We start from the raw sequence: 24,781 nt of genomic DNA, 5'->3' as shown, positions 1-24,781 counted from the left end.
TAGGAGGTCGGGGTGGAAAATTATGGAAATTACATGTTTATGTGTTTTATATGCGTGTAATTATGTGATTATATGAGTTATATTCTATATGACTTGATATGCATGTTTAGGTGTATTAATTAAGAATGTGGGCCCGTTTCTTATTAGAAGGGAAATTTTTGTAATTTGGCCCGTTATGGGTATATTTGGCATATATGTGATATATGTGTAGGACAACATTATTATGTGGATATATTTGGGTTACTCAGCACGAGGCGATCCTAGGGAGCAAGCTAGTGGGAAATTCACAACGAGATTAATACTTGACTTAGGGTGAGTCAAGGGGTATTTTGGGTATTTAGTTCATTACCAGGATATTGGGTAATGAGAATGAACATTTGAGGATATATTTGAAGTTAGTGAGATCAGGAGGGAATTCTGGGAATTTTGACTATTTTACCCTCGGGGGCATTTTTGAGACCCCAAGCCTTGGATTTTACTTAAGGTTACTTGAGTTCGAACTAACTTGGCAAAAGTAGAAGAACTCGTTCAAGGACTTTTCTCCCTCTCTCGTTCTCCTTTTTACCGTTTGTTGCATTTTTTAAGGAAACTTGAGTTTTAGGACTCGGATTCAAGCAGAGATAGAGTCATATCGATTCTAGTAAAGATTAGAAGCTTATTAGCCATAGGATTTAGCGAGAAACAACACAATCAAGGTAATTTAAGCTTTTAATTTTTGAGTTTATGTTCTCTAAAGTTTCTTAAGTTTTGAATTGGATTATATGTTTTGGTGAGTTTTTGAGTTGTTTAAAGCTTAGTTTTTAATGGTTTTGGGCCATTGAGATGATTGGAAACTTTTTTTTTGAGATTTAGGTATGTCTGGGTAGGTTTATGGAGGGATTTGGCATGAGAGAAACGGAGAAAAATTGAATTTTGCAGGTGGAGCCGCAGCCTTGTTCTTGGGGTGTCACGGCTCAAATTAGGCAAAGAAGAATCAGGTGACTGTGAGGCTTTTGAGTCACGGCGCCTGTGAGTGGGCGCCGCGGTTCTTGGGTAGGCAGAGAAGACACTCACGCCTCTGACTTGAGCGGGTCACAACTCAATTGGTTGGGGGTCGTGATGCTTAAGGGATTTTGGGCCTCGGGGAGGTTTTGAGTGAGGGAACTCAAACCTTAAAGGCTCGGGATCGATCCTACTACCTGGTTTAGTAGGATTCAATGTCTCGGAGGCTAGGACTCAGTCTGAAAGCCTTTATTTACTCGATTTTGACAGGATTCTATAATTGGTTGTGACTAGGTTTTCTCTAGGGGCTCGGAATCAGGATCGTGCTCAAGGGTCGTTCTTATTTTACATTACACTCGGACTTGAGGTAAGAAAACTGCACCCACTATGTGATGTACATGATTAGGGCTTAGCCCAAATGCTGAATATGGTTTTGATTGGGCATTGGCCCCTGTAAATGCGTATGATTATGATTATGCCTGTGATTATTGATGAAGCATGTTGAGTGCTCTATATATGGATATTTGTTATATGATGAATGCTTGTTTGCATTATATACCTAAGAAAAGCATTGACTTATCAGTCAAGGGCGACAATAGCACGTTGAGTGCTGGTCGATATGATTAGATCTAATCAGGAAAGTACTACACACTCGTTTGACCCAATGGTCGTAGAAAACTAAAGCGATTGGCTAGCTCCATGGATAGTTACTCAGAGCTAGGGCAAAGGACCCAAGTTGACCCTAAGGTCACATAGCTAGGGAAAAGGGCCCCAAGTTGACTCTACGGTCATCTATTCAAGGCAAAGGACCCCAAGTTGACTCTATGGTCATCATATTAGGGTTGCGAGCCCCAGAATGATTCCATAATCATTTATTTGTATCTGCATGCATGCATTAGTAGGTTATTACTGCTGGGCATGCTAGATATACATCTGAATCTGTATATATATTGTTCATACCCTTGTATTAAGTTTTCTTGTTTGGCCTTGGTTCACGGGTGCTACGTGGTGCAGGTAAAGGGAAAGAATAACTGGACTAGCCATGAGTTGGAGAGCTTAGGTGGTGATGTGTACATATGAGGCCACTTGACCACCACGGCCAAGGTTTCTAAGAGGAACTAGGATGTAATCCTATTTTTGCCGCTTAGGTCGGCAGGTTGTAACTTTTGAATTGTAATGACCTTTTTGGAACTTAAACAACTTTGTAAACGTTATTATGGGATCCCATGTACAATTTAATGTTTTAATGAAACATCCATTCTTTTTAACCAAAATTTTTAACCCTGGACCAGTAATCACACTTAGATGCACGTTTATGGCCTAATGACTTGTTTAGCGAGTTAAGCACTATTTAAAATACACAGTGTAATGGTCTTGGCTAACCATGGTGTTACACTAGTCCACGGGGCCATGCCTAGAGATGAAACTGATTAGTGAGGTATCACAACATACAAAATCACAATTGACTTATACATAGATAGACTCTCTCTATACTTATGCTGCAAGCTTTTGTACACCCTTCAAAAATCCAGTTTCTTGATGAGACACTGACGTTCTTGAACTCCCTTCAAAGGTTGATGAATGCTTTCTTCCTCCCAAAGAAAGTCTTAACAAAATCTTCTCCCAAAGATTGTTGAACTCGTTATCAATGGATGACACATGTGTTTACATGAAATAGATGAATACAAAAGGAAACTACAAAGCTCCCAGATACTATATTAAGGTATCCACTCTTAATCTCACAAAAAGAACTCTCTCAAAAATACAAATAATATTAAAAAATGGGAAGTGAAAGAGCTAAAGATTTGTGGCTGCTTGGTCATTTATTTATAGCCGAAATGGTCTTTCAAAGCAGTCCACAAAATCTGCAAAAATCAATTAAAGAATCATACAAATTCTTTAAATTGAAAATTCTACCTGTCTGCCAAATTCTATCTCAACTGATTAGGAAACTGTCTTGACAACTTGAATGTACTTGGACAATTAAAATGACCAAATTCATTGTGGGACAAGGAACTTTCCCAAAATAAATCAAATTATGTAGTAATTCGTTCAGAGATGCACAAAATAAAATATCTCGGAAAGATTATTTTATTTCACCAAAAAGTCTTCTTTTCCAAACAAGGAAAGATATATTTTATTTAAAGAAAATATTTCTATAAATAAAAATAATCTTTTATGCTGGAAAGATCCTTGTATGATCGAATTGCCAAAGGAAAGAATCAAAAGAAAATTTCACAATTTAATTCTTTAAAAAAATATTTTCTTTATTACACAAAGTTTTCTTTTAAAAAAAAAAAAAAAGAAACTACATTTTTTGAATCTTTCTTTTCACAACCAGCCATTACCACGAAATTTGTCAATAAAAAATATCACAAAATATTCTTTAATTAGTTGACAAAAAGTCTCAAAGTCTAAAAAAGGAAAAATATATTTTATTTAAAGAAAAATCTTCTTATAAATAAAATAATATTTTCTCGTTGAATATCAACATATATGGACGACATTTCAAGTAAAAAAATTGACATAAACATATATGATGATTTCTAGATAATTAAGACTTAAGAAAACAAATCTGGAAAAAACAAGTTGTTGCCACAGATCATAAACCTATTGGGACAACTATTTCAAACTTGTCAAAAAACACTTTTGAGTTATAAAATATATTGTCTATTTAAGAAAGCAAATTTAGGGTTTTACATTCCTGAATGGAGAACAACTGTCCATGAAGAAATGAGAGTTTTAAAAAAAAAACTAAGACTTGGGAATTAATGGAATTACCACCTGGAAAAAGAGTGGAAGGGTGAAAATGGATGTTCACAGTGGAAGGGTGGAATTACCACATGAAAGTGGAAGGGTGAAAAGCTGAATACAGAGCCATGGCTCATGGAGTGTGCGAGGTAACATGGAGGAATTAAAGATTAAGTATGAAGCTCCCGTCCACCTTTACTGTGACAACCAATCTACTATTAGTATTGCTCACAACCCGGCTCATCATGACAGAACAAAGCACGTGGAAGTAGATCGTCACTTTATTAAGGAGAACATTGATGGAGGAGTTATCAAAATTGAGTATGTGCAAACTGATCTACAACTTGCAGATATTCTTACCAAGGGATTATCTGAAAAAGTATTTGATCTCCTTATGAACAAGCTTGGACTCATCAATATCTATAGTCAAGCTTGAGGGGGAGCATTCACAACTAGCAAATCATGGATTCACCGTGAGATAAGGGCTGGCAAATTTCTTGTATTTAGTTTCTCTCCTTAGTTAGAGTATTACTGTTAATTGTAAATATTCAGCACTTATTCATTTTATTCTGTATTTGTGTATATATAACGTGTATCTTAATGAAGAAAAGCAAGTCATTTTCCTCTCAATCAATTGTCTCTATAGTTTTCTCTATATTTTAATACTAAGTTATCTCAAAACTCTCACTTTTTATTTCTTTAATTATTATTTTTTCCCTAAAACATGAAATTGATATGTTTTGATAAATTATAATTTAAAAATACTATGAGATACAAAAATAATGTTACAATGTATAATACACTCTATATTAAAGTGGTTTGTTAATTTAAACTTACTAACGTAAAATGATATCTAATAAATATAAATGATAAAAATATTTTTTGAACAAAAAAAATATTTAAGAATTAAATATTGTTTATTTTATTATAATATTAATTTATTTTAAATATTTTTATCTTGATTAATATATAATAAATAAGTTTATTTCAAAAGGCTATTTAAAAAAAAAAAAAAAAAAGCTAAAAGCTGGTTTTGCCAACTTTAGCTTCTACAAAAATTATTAAATAAACTGTTTTCTGACTGTTTACCAAATACCATTATTGCACAACTCTTAGCTTTTTTAAAAAAAAGTTGTCCCAAATAGGGCATTTGTGTAACACCCTAGATAACCAAGGCTATTACACAATGTGATTATAAATGTGCAAGACTTGCTAATCAAGTCATATAGTTGAAAACGTGATTCTAAAGTCATAATTAGGCTAGGGTTAAAAGATTATGGTCATAAATGAGAGATTTCTCATTTAAATAAACGTTTAGTACATTGGATCCCAAAAACAGGTTTTAAATGACAGTTTACAAAATTTCAAAGTTATATACAACCACAAGCCACTCTAATAGAAAAATACGCATTTAAGGTTTTCCTATCCCTGCACCATCCCTCGGCCGTGGCAGACGAGAAGCTGACTATGTACATTCTGCCCTAGAGCTCTCCAACTCAAGATTGGTCCACCTTTCCCTTGCCTTTACCTGCACCACGTAGCACCCGTGAGCCGAAGCCCAGCAAGAAAACCATAATGCAGAGCATAAACAATATAGACAATCAAATAATCCATAACGCTGTTAACCAGGTATTTAGCATGCCATAACAATCATCTAATCAGAGAGGTCAATCAATTATTCATAAGTCATTCATCTCATTATTAAACAAACTATAAACAACATACAACAATGATAACATATCAACATTCATCATACAATACTCAGGGTCAACGCCCTTAGGTCGCACCCTCTATTTAACCCACTGTCTTCGGCTCACTTAGGCCGAGCCTAGTGTTTAACCCACTGACTTCGGCCCGCTTAAGCTGAGCTCAGTGATTATTTAGCTGTCCTCAGCTACCAATGGCCGAGCCGCATTCTGTGCGCAAATATTAGTCCCGACACTCTTAGGTCATTTATTTCATGCTCACATGGCATATCACAATCACACAATATATGAATTCAAATACAGGGAATCTCAGTCCCACACAATCACACAATGGTGCAGTTTTCTTACCTTTAATTCCGAGTGCTTTAATTACTACGGACAACCCTCGAGCACGATCCTGTTCCGAGCACTATCATACACCTAGTCACAATCCATAAATGGTACTTCGATGAGTTTGAATTCCAAAGGTCAATCCCAGGATCAAACTCGCGCTCTCGGGACCTCTAATTCCACCAAACGAAGTGGTGAAACCGTCCCCCGAGCTCCCAAGCAAAAACCCTAAAAAGTTCCCAAAAACCAAGTTCAGAAGGCTGAGTAGCGCTACAACGCTACCTGATGGACGCTACAGCGCTAGAGTTAGAGACTCCAGCCCTCCAAGAACGCAGCCTAGCGCTCCTAACCTAGCGCTACAGCGCTACAACCAGAACATGCAAATTTTCTGGGTTTCTCCTTCGCCTCTCCTGAGCCAAAGCTCCAAAAATCCTCCCCAAACCTCAACCAAACTCAAAATTGAACCCATAACACACTATAGCTCACTCAAAACACCCAAATAACACCAAAAACTTGGCTAACAACTTCATCAAACACAGAAACCAAACTTGAGCTCTGAAGCTCAAGAACACTATCTAAAACCAGAAAACCTAGACAATTAAGGCCAGAAATTGTTACCTCAGATGGATCCGACCCTAGGTTGCCTTCAGTGCCCTTCCAAGCTTTAATTCCTCCAATTCCCAAGCTTAAGTCCTTAAACTTCCATCCAAAATCCAAACTCAGAAATCAACCTCAACAAAAATCAACAAACTCAAAAACCTTAAACCTTACCTCAACTTGGGAGCTAAATTCCAGCTGAACTCCTTCAGTTACTCCTAAGATCAAAGCCCCAAAGCCTAACCTAGACTCCTCTTGAATTCTCAGCTTCAAAATCCACAAGGGAGAGTGAGAGAGGGAACAATCGTGAGAGGGAGAGATGGGTGAGCTGAGTTTTTCTGTTTCCTTCTTTTCCTTCACTGCTTCTACCACTTTCTTCTACAATCTAAGGAAAACAGAGTATATCAATTATCTTTTCTAATAACCAAAAGACTCTTTTACCCTCCCAATTAAAACTAAGTCTTTTAATTAATCTAAGGGTATATTGGTCATTTGCTCTCAATTCCCACTAATTCCTCGAGTCTTCCTAATATTTACTACTTAAATCCTGTCATCTAATTAATCACTCATTATCTTTCCCCAATGTCTAAAAATCCCCAATATATTTTCTAAATTCCCGAAAATACCCCTAGGCTCCCCTGAGCCGGGTATTCGTTCTCATTGTGACCTTTTCGCTAATTGCTCACTAGGATCGTCTCGTGCCGAATAATCCAAATACATCCACATAATAATGTGGTCTCACACTAATATCACATATATATATATATTCATATTTATGCCCTCAACGGGCCAAAATTACAAATATGTCATTATAAGCTAAACAGGGCCCACATGCATATCTAATACTCATAAACATGCATTTCACATATTCATATAATCATATAATCATGCATATCATCTTATCATGCATTTAATAATTAAATCACACATAAATCAATTATGCCCTCCAGGCATGTTAATCAAGACTCTTAAGCCTTGTTAGTGATTTTGGGTCGTTACACTTTGTAACCTATAACTTTTTATTACCCTTTTGCAATATACTCTAACCCCTTTTTTTCTCTCTTTATCTTTTTACTATTTCCTTTTGAGTTCTATGGATTGTATCTTTTCATAATTATCACATAAATGAAGAGTTTGGAGGGAAAAAGATATCAAATATATGAGAAATTTGCATGTATCTCGAGACATAATTAATTAATCAAATACCACTACTTTGGAATTTCTGTCATGAAGTACTGTTAAAACGACAAAATATAACACATCATATGAATTTTAAATAGTTTTTCGATGAGGTCACTTTAATACTTTTTGCAGCTAATCCAACGAAGAAGAATGTATTACATGGATAATGGCTTCTGTTCAACTAAGTAACTTAGTAAAAATCAGGCCAAAAACAAAACTCCCAAAACAGAGAATGTATCACGAAAAATAAGTTTCACTAAAATATATAACAATTAGATAACTAAAAGGGATGTGGATAATTTAGAGAGAAGCAAAAGAGCTAGAATATGTACATGTTAATGAATTTGTTCTATCTTCTCTGGTAGTTCAATTTTCCTATACAGTAAGTGAATAGGGATGAATAAGCAAGAGGAAAGGCAATGAGAACAGCTGCCACAAGTAGCAGTTGGTCATAGTGAAAACCAAAGTAATCTTCTATAAAGGCAGCCACTGTTTTGACTTCTCCATAGATTTCAATTTCCTTGTCTATGTCTCCATATTGTGAAGTTAGTAGACCGTTTAGTGACCAAGATGTTGGAATCAGATAGTACAACCAAATCCACCACTTTGGAATATGCTGCACACACATACAGAACACAATAAGGTCAGTTTTCTAAAATCTCTATACTGATTTACGCACTAACAATATCTTTTTCATTGGAGAATAAGAAGCTAAGCTAGCTTACACGTTTAGGAATAAGAAAACCCGCGAACAGATTGAACAATGTGTAGCAAGATGAAGCTAGAATAGCAGCAATGTTGAAGTTGGGTGTCATAGAAACAAGCATCATTCCAAGATAGTTGTAGTACAAAAATGTACAGAAAAATGCATAAAAGTACCAGAAAATCTTATATGCTGTCCAATAATATCCGATCATTGGATATGTTATTATCAGAAAAAGCACTGCTTCAGTGAATATATAGGGAATTTCAACGGCCACCTACAAATGATGTTAGTCAAAAGTTATTTGCTAGGAAAGTGAGGTTTTAAGAAGTTTCTAAAGAAGTTGTACCTGAGCAAGTGAATAAGCCAACGATGAGTACATCCCTGCAAATTTTTCTCGATACATAACAGTTCTCTCTGTTGCCACATGTTGTAAGACAGTCATGCAATTATTGATTCCCAAGAAGCCCACAGATGTATACATAGAACCAAATATATTGAATAAGTTCTGCTGGTTTGTTCTGAAAAAGATGAATGAACAAAGTTACATGTTTTCAAAACTTGGGAAAGAGAAAGTTGATCAAATGAATTAAAAAGAAGTAAGAATTTTTACATTTTCTTTCCTTGGTTCCAAAACAGCGCCCCAAAGACAAAAGATGAAATAAGGGTATGCATTAAACGCATAAAGTTGTATGAAGGACTCCTCCAATAAGACAAGTTCAGTTTCCATATGCAAGATTCGAATTGACCCCATGCATTTTGTGAAAAACTAGTTGGGAAATGAAGATCTCTTGATCCAGGTGGTGGAGTACTCAATTGCTTTACGATATATTTATTGTTCCTGCATACATAACATTGAGGTTCTTTAACACAATATTCAACCTGCAAAGATATTTGTATCCAAGAAAACCAGCTTTTGTTCTGCGAACTGCAAGATTGTACTTACTCGTATAAAGGAGAATCTTTGTAAATTTGGGCAAAATCTACATCAAGTTCAGCTTCTGCAGATGAAGAAGTGATTTCTAGCATCCATGTTGCTGGATTACAGTTATTCCTAATATTTGCAACTCCAGGAATACCCTGTTAGAAAAGAATTCAAAAGAAAGCAGAAGTTAATAACAGATACAACTGTATTATATTACTTGTTTTAGTCTTAGTTACAGTTGTATTAGTAGTTAGTTTTGGGTTGTTATTGTTTGGGCCTTTATTGTCCTTGAGCTATATATATACCCCTCTTTAGTTTAGTTTTGTACACACTCTAACATTTCTATTCAGATCTGTTTTTTGCTCTCTAATGAAAGCCCTAGTGGCATTTTTCTCAACACTTTCTTGGACCCAAGGGTCTGTTACCCTTGTCCACAAACAACGAAAACTTCAAAAGGTAGCAAGGCCATTTCGGCATTGACAACATCTCCAATGAAGTGATAACTCGAACAGGGAGATCTTCTAAACCTCCCTTTTTTACGACAATATCACTGCTATAATTTGACTACATCTAGCATTGATAATAGTCTTCCTCAGTCTAGTAAAACTTCTACTAAATATCATTTATCTAGCTGTCTTGATTACTCTAAGCGTAGGAAATCAAGCTAGTTATTGGTTGTCAGATGTTGACAACAAAGACTTTATGTTTCCAATTGTTGTTTCAGCTTCCTAGTCTATAGGAATTCCTGTTTATTGTATTTATTTTTTAATATGAAGGTCTTAGTTGTTTGCTGTATATATAGTCTAGTTCTATGTTGTAAAAGATAGAGTATACAAAAATAAAAATAATTTCTCTCATACTATTTTCTTCATGGTATCAGAGCAATAGAAGCTCAAAATTGGGATTTATTTTTCAATTTTTCTTCAGCCCTCTCTTAAAAATTTAGGGTTTGGTATTCTTGAGGATCAACCCTAGAAAACCATTTTCGAGTATTATTCTATTCTCACCTCCAGCCTAGGGAGAATGCCTAGCTTCCAATCAGCGGACCCCTGAACTTTGGTGCCCAGCAAAGTCGCGCATGAGCCCCATGCGCCTCTGTCATCCTTTGCCAGCTACGCCACGCGGTGACGCGTGACTAACTCCAGCAACCTCTTTTTCAAGCGTCTTCCTCCCCGGCGTCTTCCTCGTCTCCGGCGCACCACTCATCCGTGCTCATTTGCCTTGTCTCTGCTGGTATTTCTCTATGGCAGCACAAAGCTCTTCAAAAAAATTCTCTTTAGTTGCACAACAAAGGAACACTCATGCACTCCAGGTTATTCAAACCCCTCATATCCATTGGATTGTGGATTCTGGTGCTTCAGACCACATGACAAGTGATAGATCACTATTTTCATTTTTTAGCAAATGCTCCAATGATAGCACTGTCCGCATAGCAGATGGCTCTTGTTCGAGAATAGACAGAATTGGGAGCATAACAATCACACCAAGTCTTGTTTTAAATTCTGCTCTTTACGTTCCCAAACTTGATTGTAATTTAATCTCAGTGAGCAAACTGAATAAAGATCATAATTTGAAGCTGCATTTACTGCTAATTTTTGTATTTTTCAGGATGTGAAATTGGGGATGATGATTGGCCAGGTTGAGTTCAGTAAGGGCTCGTATCTGCTAAAAATCAAAACCCCTGAGTCTAACCATGGAAATCATTGTTGTCTCTCTCAGTGTCAATCTCTTACATCAGTAAATCAGTACAATCACATTATGGCATTACCGTCTAGGTTATCCAAATTTCGTGTATCTCTAACACTTATTCCCATCCCTATTTGTCAATATAAATCCACAGTCTCTCTGGTGGGATATTTGTCAATTTTCTAAGCACTCTCGTCACTCTTTTGCCCCAAGACCTCATCAACCCTCTCGTCCCTTCTCACTCATCCACAGGGATATTTTGGGACCATCCAAAATTCAAAATATCAGTGGGACATGTTGGTTTTCGTTACTAGTTGACGATCATAGCCGCTTAAGTTGGACATTCCTCATGAAAGAAAAGTCTTAAACAAATCAGACTTTCCAAAACTTCCACAAAATGATTCAAACCCAATTTTGAACAAACATTCAGGTATTAAAAACCGACAATGCTCGTGACTTCTTCAATTCTGTCCTTGGACCATATTAGCAATTGCATGGGATTGTTCATCAAAGTTCCTGCGTCGACACACCACAAAAAAATGGTGTGGCTGAACGCAAAAATTGTCATTTACTTGAGGTAGCTCGATCCTTACTTTTTTCATCCAATGTTCCAAAAAGATTATGGAGTGAAGTTTGCCTCACAGCCACCTATCTCATAACTAGAATGTCATCACGAGTCCTAAAGTTCAAAACTCCGCTGCAAACCCTTCTTGAATCATATCCTCACTCACATCTTGTGTCTCAAATTCCCCTTCGTGTCTTTGGCTGTGTTGCATTTGTCCATGTTCACTCACACCGAAGCAAACTCGATGCCCGCGCCACCAAATGTATCCTTCTTGTCTACTCATCCAATAAATAAGGCTACAAATGCTACTGTCCAATTTCCAAAAAGTTGTTCTACCCCATGGATTTCACTTTCTTTGAAGACCAGCCTTATTACACCAATTCTACAATTCCGGGGGAGAACCATAGTCAGGAATTGCAATATTGGGACTTTGTTTCTGTCATTGACAATACAGTTGATTCTCCTTCGAATACTTCTCCTCACAACACAATTCTTCCAAAAACATCTCCAACTTCTTCCGTTGCCCATACTCCAAACTATTCAGTTGAATCACATGAGCCAAGAAATTCTCATCCAATCTCTTCAAGTCCTATCCACATTCCAAACAAAGAGGTCCAACCTCATCATTCAGCCAAATCAAATGAGCCAAGAACTCCTCATCCAATCTCTCCAAGTCTTGTCCTCATCCCAAGCAAAGAGATCCAGGTTTACTCAAGGAGAAAGAAACAAGTAGCAAGCATTGAACAAGCCACTACACAAACTCAGCAAGGTCAAGAATATGATCCGATCCCATTTATACTTGGAAAAACACTGGAAGACACTGACCTGAACCTATTATGGAAGAAAATGTGTCAGATGATCTGAACATCCCCATTGCTCATAAAAAGAGGGTACGCTCTTGCACACAACATCCCATTCACAATCATATGAGTTACTCAAGCCTATCTCCTACATATAGAGCCTTTATCACCTCCTTGGACCAAGTTCAGGTTCCACATCAGTCTAGGAACCCCTATAGATTCCTCATTGGAAGGCTGCCACAATGGAATAACTTAGAGCACTTGAAAAGAATGAAACATGGATCCTCACAGATCTACCTCTTGGAAAATGCATAGTTGGCTGCAAATGGATCTTCTCAGTCAAGCATAAGGCGGATGGAAGCATTGAAAGATTCAAGGCCCGCTTGGTGGCCAAAGGGTTCACTCAATCCTATGGCATTGATTACCAAGAGACGTTTGCTCTTGTTGCTAAGTTGAACACCATTCGAGTTCTCTTGTCGATTGCAGTAAACAAAGAATGACATTTATTCCAACTTGATGTAAAGAATGCATTTCTTAACGGAGATCTAGTGTAAGAAGTATACATGGAGATCCCTCCTGGATTTGAGGGTAGATTCACTAAGGGAAAGGTGTGCAAACTCAAAAAATCCATTTATGGCCTCAAGCAATCCCCTCGATATTGGTTTGACTAGTTTACGAAGGTTCTAAAGGGAGATGGCTACACTCACTGCCAGTCAGATCACACTCTGTTTGTAAAACATTCAGCAGAGGGAAAACTAACAATGCTAATAGTTTATGTCAATGATATTGTGGTTATAGGAAATTTCATGGAGAAAATTACTCATCTCAAGAAAATCATCTCCAATGAATTTGAGATAAAGGATCTAGGACAATTAAGATACTTCCTAGGGATGGAAGTAGCAAGATCCAGCCTTGGCATCTCAGTCACTCAACGAAAATATGTCCTCGACCTCTTACAGGAAACATGGATGATTGGATGCAAGCCAGTTGACACACCAATGGATCCTAATACCAAACTTGGAGCACAGACAGACGAAATTAATCTACCTAACTCGCACTCGGCCTGATGTAAGCTTTGCTGTAAGTGTTGTTAGTCAATTTCTCAACAGTCCCGCAGAGGAACACATGGATGTTGTCAATCGGATTCTTAGGTACCTCAAAGGAACACCAGGAAAAGGGCTAATGTTCATAAAATCTTTTCACAGGGATCTTAAAATCTACAAAGATGCTGATTGGGCAGGTTCTCTCACAGACCGAAGATCCACTTCCAGAAACTGCTCCTATATTTGGGGAAATCTCGTATCTTGGCGCAACAAAAACCAGCAAGTAGTAGCTCGCAGCAGTGCTGAAGTAGAATTTCGTGCCTTAGCACATGGAATTTGTGAAGGAATGTGGATGAAATGCTTACTTGATGAACTCAGAATCCACCTTGAAGGCCCTATAAATGTTTTCTGTGATAATCAATCAGTTATATCAATTGCAAAGAATCCAGTCCATCATGATAGAACCAAACATGTAATTGATCGTCATTTCATCAATGAGAAGATTGAAGGCAAGATCATCACCTTGAAGCATGTTCCCTCAAGACAACAGGCAGCTGACATCTTAACCAAAGCTCTCCATCGCCCTAATTTCAGTGAACTCAGCTCCAAACTAGGAATGTTTAGCATATATCATCTAGCTTGAGGGAGAGTGTAGGAAATCAAGCTAATTATTGGTTGTCAAATGTTGACAGCAAGGAATTTATGTTTCCAATTGTTGTTTCAACTTCCTAGTCTATAGAAATTCCTATTTATTGTATTTGTTTTTTTAATATGAAAGGTATTAGTTGTTTGCTGTATATATAGCCTAGTTCTATGTTGTAAAAGATAGAGAATACAGAAATAAAAATAATTTCTCTCATACTATTTTCTTCACTAAGTTACATCCTTCTTATCATCAAATTATTGGCAATGCTAGCTCTGTCTGTGAACCCACATCTTATAAGCCAGCCAGCCTTTCGTTAGAATGGACCAATGCCATGAATGAAGAGCTTAGTGCTTTAGAAAATAACAAAACTTGGACAATAGTTGACCTTCCCATTGCCTATAAACCTATAGGGTGAAAATGGATTTATAAACCTAAAAGGAATTCAAAGGGTATTATTGAAATATATAAGGTTAGATTAGTTGCCAAAGGCTATATACTCAACAAGGAGGAGTAGATTATTTCGACACTTTTGCCCCTATTGAAAAAATGGTCACTGTTAAACTTTTGTTAGCCATTGCTACCCATTATAGTTGGTATTTACATCAATTAGATGTAAATAATACTTTTTTAAATGGTGATCTTGATGAAGATATTTACATGTCTCTACCTCAAGGGTATACACTTAAGGGGAAGCAAACTAATTTTCAAAAACCAATTTGTAAACTTAACAAGAGTTTATATGGCCTTAAACAAGCCTCTATGCAATGGAATATTAAGCTTACTACTTTCTTGCTTGCCTACGGTTTTCAGCATTCATATACCGATTATTCCTTATTCATTAACCATGATAATACAAAATTTTTGGCTCTTTTAATTTATGTTGATAATGTTATGATTGTAAGCAATTATACTCATGCCATAAATACTCTTATATTATACTTATTATCTTGTTTTCAGTTGAAAGATCTTGGTGAACTAAAATTCTTTTTTGGTCTTGAAATTGCTAGGAATGACAAATGCCTTTTTCTATCTGAGCGAGGATATTCTCTCCAAATTCTTGAAGATAGTGGCACTCTTGGCTGCAAAACCACATCTTCACCAATGGATGTCAACCTCTAGTTATCTACAGAAGAAGGCGAGCTACTAGAGGATTCAAAAGCTCATCAAAGACTCATTGGCCGCCTCATATACTTGACCATCACACAGCCTGATCTATCGTTTGCCATCAATAGATCGAGCCAATTTGTTTGCTCTCCATGACAACCCCATTATCAAGCACCCCTCAAAGTTCTACACTGCATCAAATCTACTCCTCGTCGTGGTCTTTTCTATCCCACCAGCAAAGACTCCATTGCTGCCGAAAATTGGGGCACAGATCATTCCATCAAAGTTTTCTGTGATGCAGATTGGGCAGCTTGCCCAGATACTAGGAAATCAATCTTAGGTTTTTGTGTGTTCTTCAACAACTCCTTGATCTCGTGGAAGTCAAAGAAACAACACACCATCTATCGCTCCTCTGCTGAATCTGAGTATAGATCTATGACGAACGCTACAACTGAGGTTATTTGACTGCTCTCCTTGCTCAAAGAGCTTGATTTTCCTCAAACCAAACCAGTTATTCTATACTGTGACAGCCAAGCAACCCTCCATATATCTTCCAATGTTGTCTTCCATGAGTGCACAAAGCACATAGAGATAGATTGTCATTTAGTTCGAGACAAAATCACTCAAGGCATCATCAAGACTTTACATGTCTCCACCAACAACCAGCTAGCTGACATTCTAACGAAAGCTCTACCTACAACTTTGTTTCACACTCTTGTCTCCAAGATGGGTCTTCACAATATCTTTGCCCCATCTTGAAGGGGAGTAACCGAAATATAATTGTATTATTTTACTTGCTTTAGTCTTGGTTTATAGTTGTATTAGTAGTTAGTTTTTGGTTGTTATTGTTTGGGCCTTTATTCTCCTTGGGCTATATATATAATAGATACAAATAACGTGCAATGCATGTTTGCTTCGGTTTATTTATAAAATTTATTAATTATTTTTATTAAATTTGTATTATTATCATATAAATTTCAAATAAATAAACAATATTATATATAAAAGAATAACATAACCATATTAAATAAACTAAAATATTGTTTCTAAATTTTTATAATATATATAATATGATAAACCTTTTAAACATAAATGATAATATTTTTAATAAAAATTAAGGTGTATTATATATATTATTATAATATTATAAATTTATATTAATATAAGTATTAAATATCTAGTTTTGTATTAAGTTATAATAATAATATTTTATAATATTTGAATGTAAATAGTAAAAAAATAGGATTATATATTATTATCATAATAATATTTTATAACATTTAAACTTATATTAATATAATTATTAAATATCTAGTATTATATTATATACTATTATAATAATTATATTTTATAACATTTGGATTTATATTAATATAATTAATAAATATTTAATTTTAATTATTTTTAAAAGTATATTCAATTAAATATTTAGAATATAATCGTTAAAGTTAACAATAAAATCAAGAATTTCTTTTATCTACACACTTTTATATAGAAGAGATATATATACCCCTCTTTAGTTTAGTTTTACACACACTTTTACATTTCTATTCATATCTGTTTTTTGCTCTCTAATGAAGGCCCAAGTGGCATTTTTCTAAACAATTTCTTGGACTCAAGGGTCTGTTAGTTAGTGAAGCAAAGGAAGGTTCATGGTTTAGAACTTAGCTATTTATGTATCAATTGGCAGTTGCACTGACCTCAAAGTATTCTATAACTTTACTCGAGTGCTTCCCCAGTGGTCCAGAGTATATTATGCGTCCACCAGTTTTCAGAAGGATTAGCTACGTCGAAATGGAAGAACCATTAGGGAAAATAACGCTATCAATGTTCCATAGCAAGTCTCGTATCATCTTTACTAATATGTTCACATCATCGACCACATTTAATTTCTTAAACTACAATCAAAGACATGTTACCTCATCAAATGATTCGAATATGTCGATACTAGGTTGGTGAATAGTGCAGACAATTGTTCTACCAGTATCAGCAACATTCTTCACTGCTCTCATGACTATTGCAGCTGATCTTGCATCCAAGCCAGTTGTGGGTTCATCCATAAAGATTATGGATGGGTTCGAGACAAGCTCCACAGCTATTGTAAGCCGCTTACGCTGCTCATTTGAAAGACCACTAACACCAGGTATTCCTACTAAGGCATCCTTTATTACATCAAGTTCAATTGTCTCAAGAACTTCATTCACAAAGACCTGTTAGAACATGTCAAACATGTATTAACACAAATCTTCTCAACTAATTTATAAACAAGTGAATGAAAAAAAAAAAGTTAATTGATAACTACAAATAAATAGCTTACAGCTTTAGCTTTTGCATCAATCTTAGAATCTAGACGCAGCCAAGCCGAAAAAATGACAGATTCTTCTACAGTGATTTGTGGTGAATGTATGTCAGTCTGCTCACGGTACCCTGAAATCCTGGCAAATGTCTCTTGAACTTTAGGATACCCACCAATTCGAATATCCCCTTCTATGTAACCAGTGGTTTTTCTTCCAGCAAGAACATCAAGCAAAGTAGTTTTCCCTGCTCCACTGACTCCCATCAATGCGGTGAGAACTCCAGGCCTAAATGAACCTGTAATATCAACTAGAAGTTGGAGTTTTTTCTCAGTGAATCCTCGTTCCCTCATTTCCTGAAGCCAAAAACAGAATGAAACAGATTAGTTCATGTAATGTGAATAGCTCCTAAAGTGAAATGACTGGGTCCTTAAAGCTTTATAAGATTACCAACGGGGTGTCAACATAATACTGCACATCCTGAAACACTATGGTCAAGGGAGTAAAAGGTAAGACCATGCTGCCTGTCAACAAGGGAGGAAGGAAAAAAAAAACACAACTCAGAAGGGCTGTCAGTGAGATGGACTGCCTAAATGGATTGGGAAGATTGAGTGCTAACATTTATCGGTTTTAGGAGTCCAAACTTTCGAATCTTCTTTCTCATGCGCACCAGTTCTTTGAAGTTGAGAAAGCTTTTCATGTGAAATAATTGCACCAGATGATGATTTAGGAGCTGCAAATATTTGAAAATAACATGTATCACGTAGCTTTTTAAGCTAAACTATCATGGAAACGACAAGAAACTTACACTTAAAGAAACTCAAAGCCAGTATAAATCCAACATTGAAAAGTATTGTGAAACCAAATAAGGCACCAACTGATATCCAATAAAGATATCCATCAAAGTTCAGTCCACGGCTCTTAAGTGTTTCTTGTCCAATTGTAGTATTTGTGGTTAACATCTAAAAGTTAACAACGAAGGTAGACATATAAATTTAAGATCATTTATATATATATGTATATATATATATACACACTACATAACCATAGGGAAATAGTAAAGGAAGGCATAAAATAAAAAAGAAAGAATCACCTTTTGCCATCGTGGTGAAAAAAATTCATTTACAGAAAGGCCTATTTCTCCGTAAGTCAATGGTGAAACCCAGAAACCCCATTTCAACCAAACTGGCATTGACGCTGCAATCAACAATACAATCGAGTTCATTTTCTAATTGGTACTTCTTTAATATTTAACATGAAAAACAAGCAAAATATCCTTACGATGTGTGATAATGAATCCGGCAAAGAGTATCACAAACAATATTGTAAAACTACCAGCTGTCGTTGTAGCAACCATAGTCTGAAAGAAAGATGCCAAGAAACGGAACATGGACAATGATGCCAAGTGAAGAGCAAAATACAGAAATAACTGTCGGAAGAACCTAAAAATGAGAGAGACAAACCATCAAAATACAGAAAACTTGCTTTTCAAGATAGTGTAGATGCGTAATAAAATACTAAATCAAAGATATTGTGAGTTCTGATATAACAATGTAGTTGCTACTTCCTAATAAAAGTGTACGACTTCAAACACATCTATGAACAGAATTTGGCATAAATTATAATTCTCTTAATTTGTGCCAGATTTGTATATCTACTTCTACTTGATGATTGGAAAATAGTGTGAAGTAGACACAGACAATTTAAAATCACCTCTGGATCTCAGGACTGTATCCTATCACATAATAAGCGAAAGAGGAATCTTTAACAAAGCAGCTGGAATTGCATAAGCCCAAGCTGGGTAAAAACGCAATTCTTTCTGTTTGTAGAAAATTTCAAGCCTTTGAATAGTCATAGACATCTCAGGAATTCCATTAAGAAAAAGTATGCTGAGAGCATAGTACAAAGCACCCATAAAGTAATTAGCATGAACAACATCGACTTCCATTCTAGTCCTCAAGAATACAGTCATAGTCATGAAAGCAATGATGATAAGCTGTAAGATAAAAAAAAATACAAATAAATCAATGTATATATAAAGATATATGTTTTAAATTTAACATTCATGACTAGAATGGGTTTTTTTTTTTAATATGTAAACAAAAGAATATGATAAATCATGACCTGGGTTGTTTTGAATATGTAAACAAAAGAATTTCTTTTCATGAGAAGAAGTTCCCTTGATGCGCAAGCTCTAAGAAGTTCCCATCTAGAGATAGAATACAAACTGAAGGAAAGAGCATTCTCATGGCCTTGAGATTTATCATATGGCTGTGTGAGCTCCTCATGTAGCTTCCTTCCAAAACGAGATGCATTAAACTTCTTGGAGAATTCTTCCACTGATACATAGCGGAAAGCTTTCTTGGTGGAGTACCAGTACTGCTCTTGATCTTTTTTAGAGATTACCTACAAACCAGGGGTGAAGTAAGTGTGTTTTTAAAGAGTGCATCACATTGAAAGTATAAAAGAGAAAAATTATGATGATTATAATGCTTACCTCTTGGACAAAATCAGCTACCCCTTTCCTCTCTGGACACCTAAATCCACAGTCCTCAAAAAATTCAAGAACATGATCACGAGGACCGTGGTACACAACATTCCCTTCTGATATTAAAATGAGGTCATCAAAGAGTTCAAAGGTTTCTGGTGCTGGCTGAAGGAGCGAAACAAGTACTGTACAATCTGTAATGTGCACCAACTGCTGAATACAAGCAACAATCTGAAATGCAGTGGAACTGTCTAAGCCATTTGTTATCTCATCCATGAACAAAGCTTTTGTTGGGCCAACAATCATCTCCCCTGTTTTCAATCTCTTTTTCTGACCACCAGAAATGCCTCTTCTCATGGCATCTCCAATCCAAGTCTCAGCACATATATCGAGTCCAAGGATCTGAATGGCCACATCAGATCAGTGAAAGAATACATAAGCCTCTAGAGTTATAAAAAATGAATGAAGTTAGCTCTGTTGGAGAGAATGACCTTCAGTATATAGTCTGTTTGAAGGGTTCCTTTTAGTCCCTTCACAGAAATTCCCTGTCAAAAACAGATTAACAAACTGTCATTATCAACACTTTACAGTCACTTGCATAGTAATAAAGCTACAGAGTTTGCTGATAAATGTCTTATCTTACATGCGACCAATACATATTTTCAGAACAGCATCCAGCTAAATAATTATTCTTTATATTATGTCATGATGTAGATGGAAGCATATCAAGACGCTAGCCTTCTCATTATTATAACTAATTGACTTAGTTCACCATAGTTTATTACTCAGGTAAACTTGTAAACAAGGACTAAAAGCTGAAATGCACCTTCATGAAAGTATCAATGTCCGGATCCGGTACAATTCCAGCTTCTTTCTCCCTTTTACTGACCTCCTTCATAATCTCTACATGATCAGAAAATACATCAGCAGTCGAATGTACAACTAAGATATCCAACATATGAGTCATCAATATATACTATATAGCTCAACAAAACATACCAGCTCGGCTTCCAACACCCTGACATCGGGCTGAAAATTCCAGTGTTTCCCTCACTGTCATTTCAGGGATGAGCTGATCAAATTGGCTTACATAAGCAGCAGTTTTCTCGGGAACAAACTCCTCCAGTTTGTATCCATTGTAATAAACTTTCCCCGTTAACTATTGAAGAATATGAACAAAAAAAAACAAGTTAAAAAACATAAGAAAAAGTAATATGGTATTTCTTCTTGTCTTTCTCCAGCATTCTTTAAAAGTAGCATCATATTTCCACTATTGTCACGTCAACATTTGTTTCTTGATAAATAGGGGCGATTGTTAAGATATTATACTCTGAAAAAGCAAAATATGAACCTTAAGGGATGAGTCTAGATTCGCTGATAAAGCCTTCAGCAGTGTTGTCTTCCCACATCCTGGTGGCCCAAGCAGAAGAGCTAACCTGCCATAAAGGATAAATTTACTTTATTTTACTTCGGTGTCATAAACGCACAAACTACTCAATGGCAAGATATGATTTGCTGATTTTGAACACTTTTGCCAAACAATTATTTACATCTATAGACTCATATCTTCGTGACATAGACAAGACAATGATAAAGAGTAAGTAGTTATAGTTATATCTGATCCCAAGTCAAAACAGTCAAGGCTGGCTGATGATATATAGCTTACCTTCCAGGCTTTATGACACCGCTAACATCTTTAAATAAGCTGATCTTGGCTTTACCTAAACGTAAACCTGGAATCTTTGTCAACCCCTGTAATAATAATGTTGTAAGATAAGATAATTAGTCAAGATCATATGGACAACCAGGTTGGATTGATCTTAATAAACCATGCTCAGTCATTAACCATAGTTGAAATCACTCACAGAAATCATGCTTTTAAAAGAATTCCATAGAGTTGGCAGAGGCTTCCCGTGAACAATCTCACATTCTGCTTCAACCCTTAGATATTTATACCTCACCTCTACAGTGGGCAATTTCACACTAACCCTGCATATTCCATTTCAACTTAGAACCCTCAAATCATACATTAATTATATAGATATATACTTTTTAAGTATGGAAAAGATGAAAAAAGTTTAGTAAAATTCCTGGCGTACTAATCGAGTTAGCAGTAGCAATTTACTAATTAACTAATATTTATCATGAATGAATTAATAACTAAATTCGTATTGATTATTATTATAAAATCCATTACTAATCCGTTTCTCTCATTTATTATCCTAAATAAATTCCTATTAATCTGCCATTGATTAAGTTGCTCTAAGAAAATATACTTTCATTAATTAACTTGGTGTTCATAATGAAAAAAATAAAGAGAGAGTGAAAGAAGAAGAAATGGTTAGTCAAGTAGGCCTTACTTGTCAATTCTATTTCTGATTTTTCTCAAGAGTCGGAGATTATCGCTCTCAATGTGTTTGATAAGTTTCTCAATGAAACAATGTCGTTCTTGAGCTCCAAGCTTCGTAACATCATCAACCACCCTCTTCTTCGCTTCTTTATCATCATCGTCATCGTCCTTTTGGTCTCCATTATCATCCTCTTTCGATCGTAATCTCTCAAACGTCGGAAGCTTATCGATGGCGTTCCACTGCAGAGCTATTCTTTCTGCTTCGGCGTCATCATCATCTTCGTCGTCGTTGGCGGAAGTAATGCTTCTGAAACTGGAATTGTTTCGTCCCTGAAACGACGATCCCAAGCTCCTTATTCCAACCTCGGCCAACTCGATCCTCAGTGACTCATTGTCGTCTGCTCCTACCATAGGCGCCATTTTTGTTTACTCAACAAAGCTAATCAAATCAAAAGCTATCCCGGGGAAACCTATACACACACACATATATATATATGTTCGAGCTACAGTTGCTGTAATTATGAAGTTCCTAAATCAAAAAATCATTTCTACGCATTTTTCCAAAAGAAGAGAAAAAAAGTCGAATGAATCCGAGTAACATTTTTGCATTAGAACCATATATAAATGAGTTAATGTAGAAACAGCATATATGTATAGAGAGATGCACGTGTAAATAAAACAAGTTAATTAGAGTTGGTGATGATGAAGTAATTAATTAAAGTAGCTTATGATTAAGATGTTCAAAAGCTGGTGAGATAGTGAGAGAGATTAAGGCAAGCAGCCATATCAGAATGAATATCTTTTGGACATTTATAATTGATTTCACTATTTTCACGTGAATTATAATAAAATGGATCTCTAATTGATTTCATTCTTATATATATATATATATATATATATATATGCATGCTCAGTTTGCGTTGGAATCTATATATAATAACTAGTTTGGTGAATTGTGATATTCTTTAGTTGCAAACTACTTTCACATAATTACTATATTGTTGGGAACTTAATTAAAATACATGCAATTATGTATTAACTAATATATAATAAAGTAGTATATATATGCTATTATTATTATTATTATTAATTTTTTTTGACATGGGGAGTAGGATTTGAATTTTGAACCTACTAGGCTATTACTACTAGACTAAGCATGGCTATTGCATCAAATTGCCTTGATGCACCAAAAACGAAAATATAATTAATAAATTAGTACACTATACTGCCTGTTTGACTATTACTACAATTTAATTAGTAGGATTACTTAATTAAAAGTGTATTTATTGATTTAATTACTGTGCAGCTAATAATTAATGAATATTAATGAGCAAGATTAGTGCTTTGATGTTAAAATTAAGACGTTCACACTTGAGTTCATCTTGATCATCACATGTGCGCGAAGCATATACGTACATGGCGGCTAAAGCTCAGCCTAATGTACGTGCCATCTTGCCTGGATCAAACAATTATATATATATATATATATATATATATATACTAGATATAAACAACTGCATTATCCACGTTTTGGTTAGTTTTATTTATAAAATTTATTAATTATTTTTATTAAATTTATATTAATGTCATATAAATTTCGAATAAATATCATATTTTAATTAAATAATTTATTTGTTTATTTTTGTTTAAATATATGTTTGTTCTAGCTTTTGAATTTGGGAGTGACAACAAGATATTATATATTATATGTTTAATGTAATATTAAATATTATACGTGGATTTTAAATTTAAATTTTTTGCTAGTTTAAAAAAAACACAATTTGTTTCTAATTCACAATAGATTATATTATATGTTTAATATGATATTATTCTAATAAGTGACTTTAAGTTTAATTAAATTTTATTTAAGTTATAAAATGTATATTTTAAATAATTATTATTGTAAAATATCTCAAAAATATATTATTTTAATTTGTTTAATTATTTATTATTTTTAAATAATTATCATACTAAAAAATCTAAAAAATATCATATTTTAATTTGCTTAATTATTTATTATTTTTAAATAATTATCATTGTAAAATATCTCAAAAATATCTTATTTTAACTTTTGGAATTATTTATTTTATGTTATTTAAGTTTAAGTGTTTACAAACTACCATTAAATATAAGAATATTCCGTTAAAGTTAACATTAAAAAAATAAAAAACTGTTAAAAGCAAGAATTTTCGTTATCTACACACTTATTATATAGAATAGATATATATATTTATACTATGTCCACTCCTATATTTTATATAGTAAATAAAGACTTTATGTTCATGGACGATGATGTTGATGGTTTTTTTTTTTTTTAAACAATTAATTTTTTTGTTAGAGAAAGAGAGAAACATTTGCAAGGTCATAGATCATGATTTATTATAATTATATCAGATATATTGTTTGTCTGATTTTCGTTGATTAACTTATTATGTTCATGGACAAGAGCTCACTTATTATTGACATATATATTTGGTGGGGATCCAACGAACAATTTGTAGTTTTTTATTCATGTATTAAAAGATTTTTCTGATCTGACACTTGATGAGTTGTTTGTAAATGCAATTAGGTAAAGTAGCATTATTTCTTTTCCTAGAAGAGATTACAATACAATATGACTGATTAGTGCA

General features: G+C 34.8%; 1 pseudogene; it reads right to left on the bottom strand.

Moving 5' to 3' along the window:
• Positions 1-7,667: 7,667 nt before the first annotated feature.
• Positions 7,668-22,600, bottom strand: LOC133788325 (pleiotropic drug resistance protein 3-like; annotated as a pseudogene).
• Positions 22,601-24,781: the final 2,181 nt, after the last annotated feature.

Source organism: Humulus lupulus, chromosome 7 (assembly GCF_963169125.1).
Source record: "Humulus lupulus chromosome 7, drHumLupu1.1, whole genome shotgun sequence".
Taxonomy (NCBI): Eukaryota; Viridiplantae; Streptophyta; class Magnoliopsida; order Rosales; family Cannabaceae; genus Humulus; species Humulus lupulus.
This window is presented reverse-complemented; position numbering and strand designations above follow the sequence as displayed.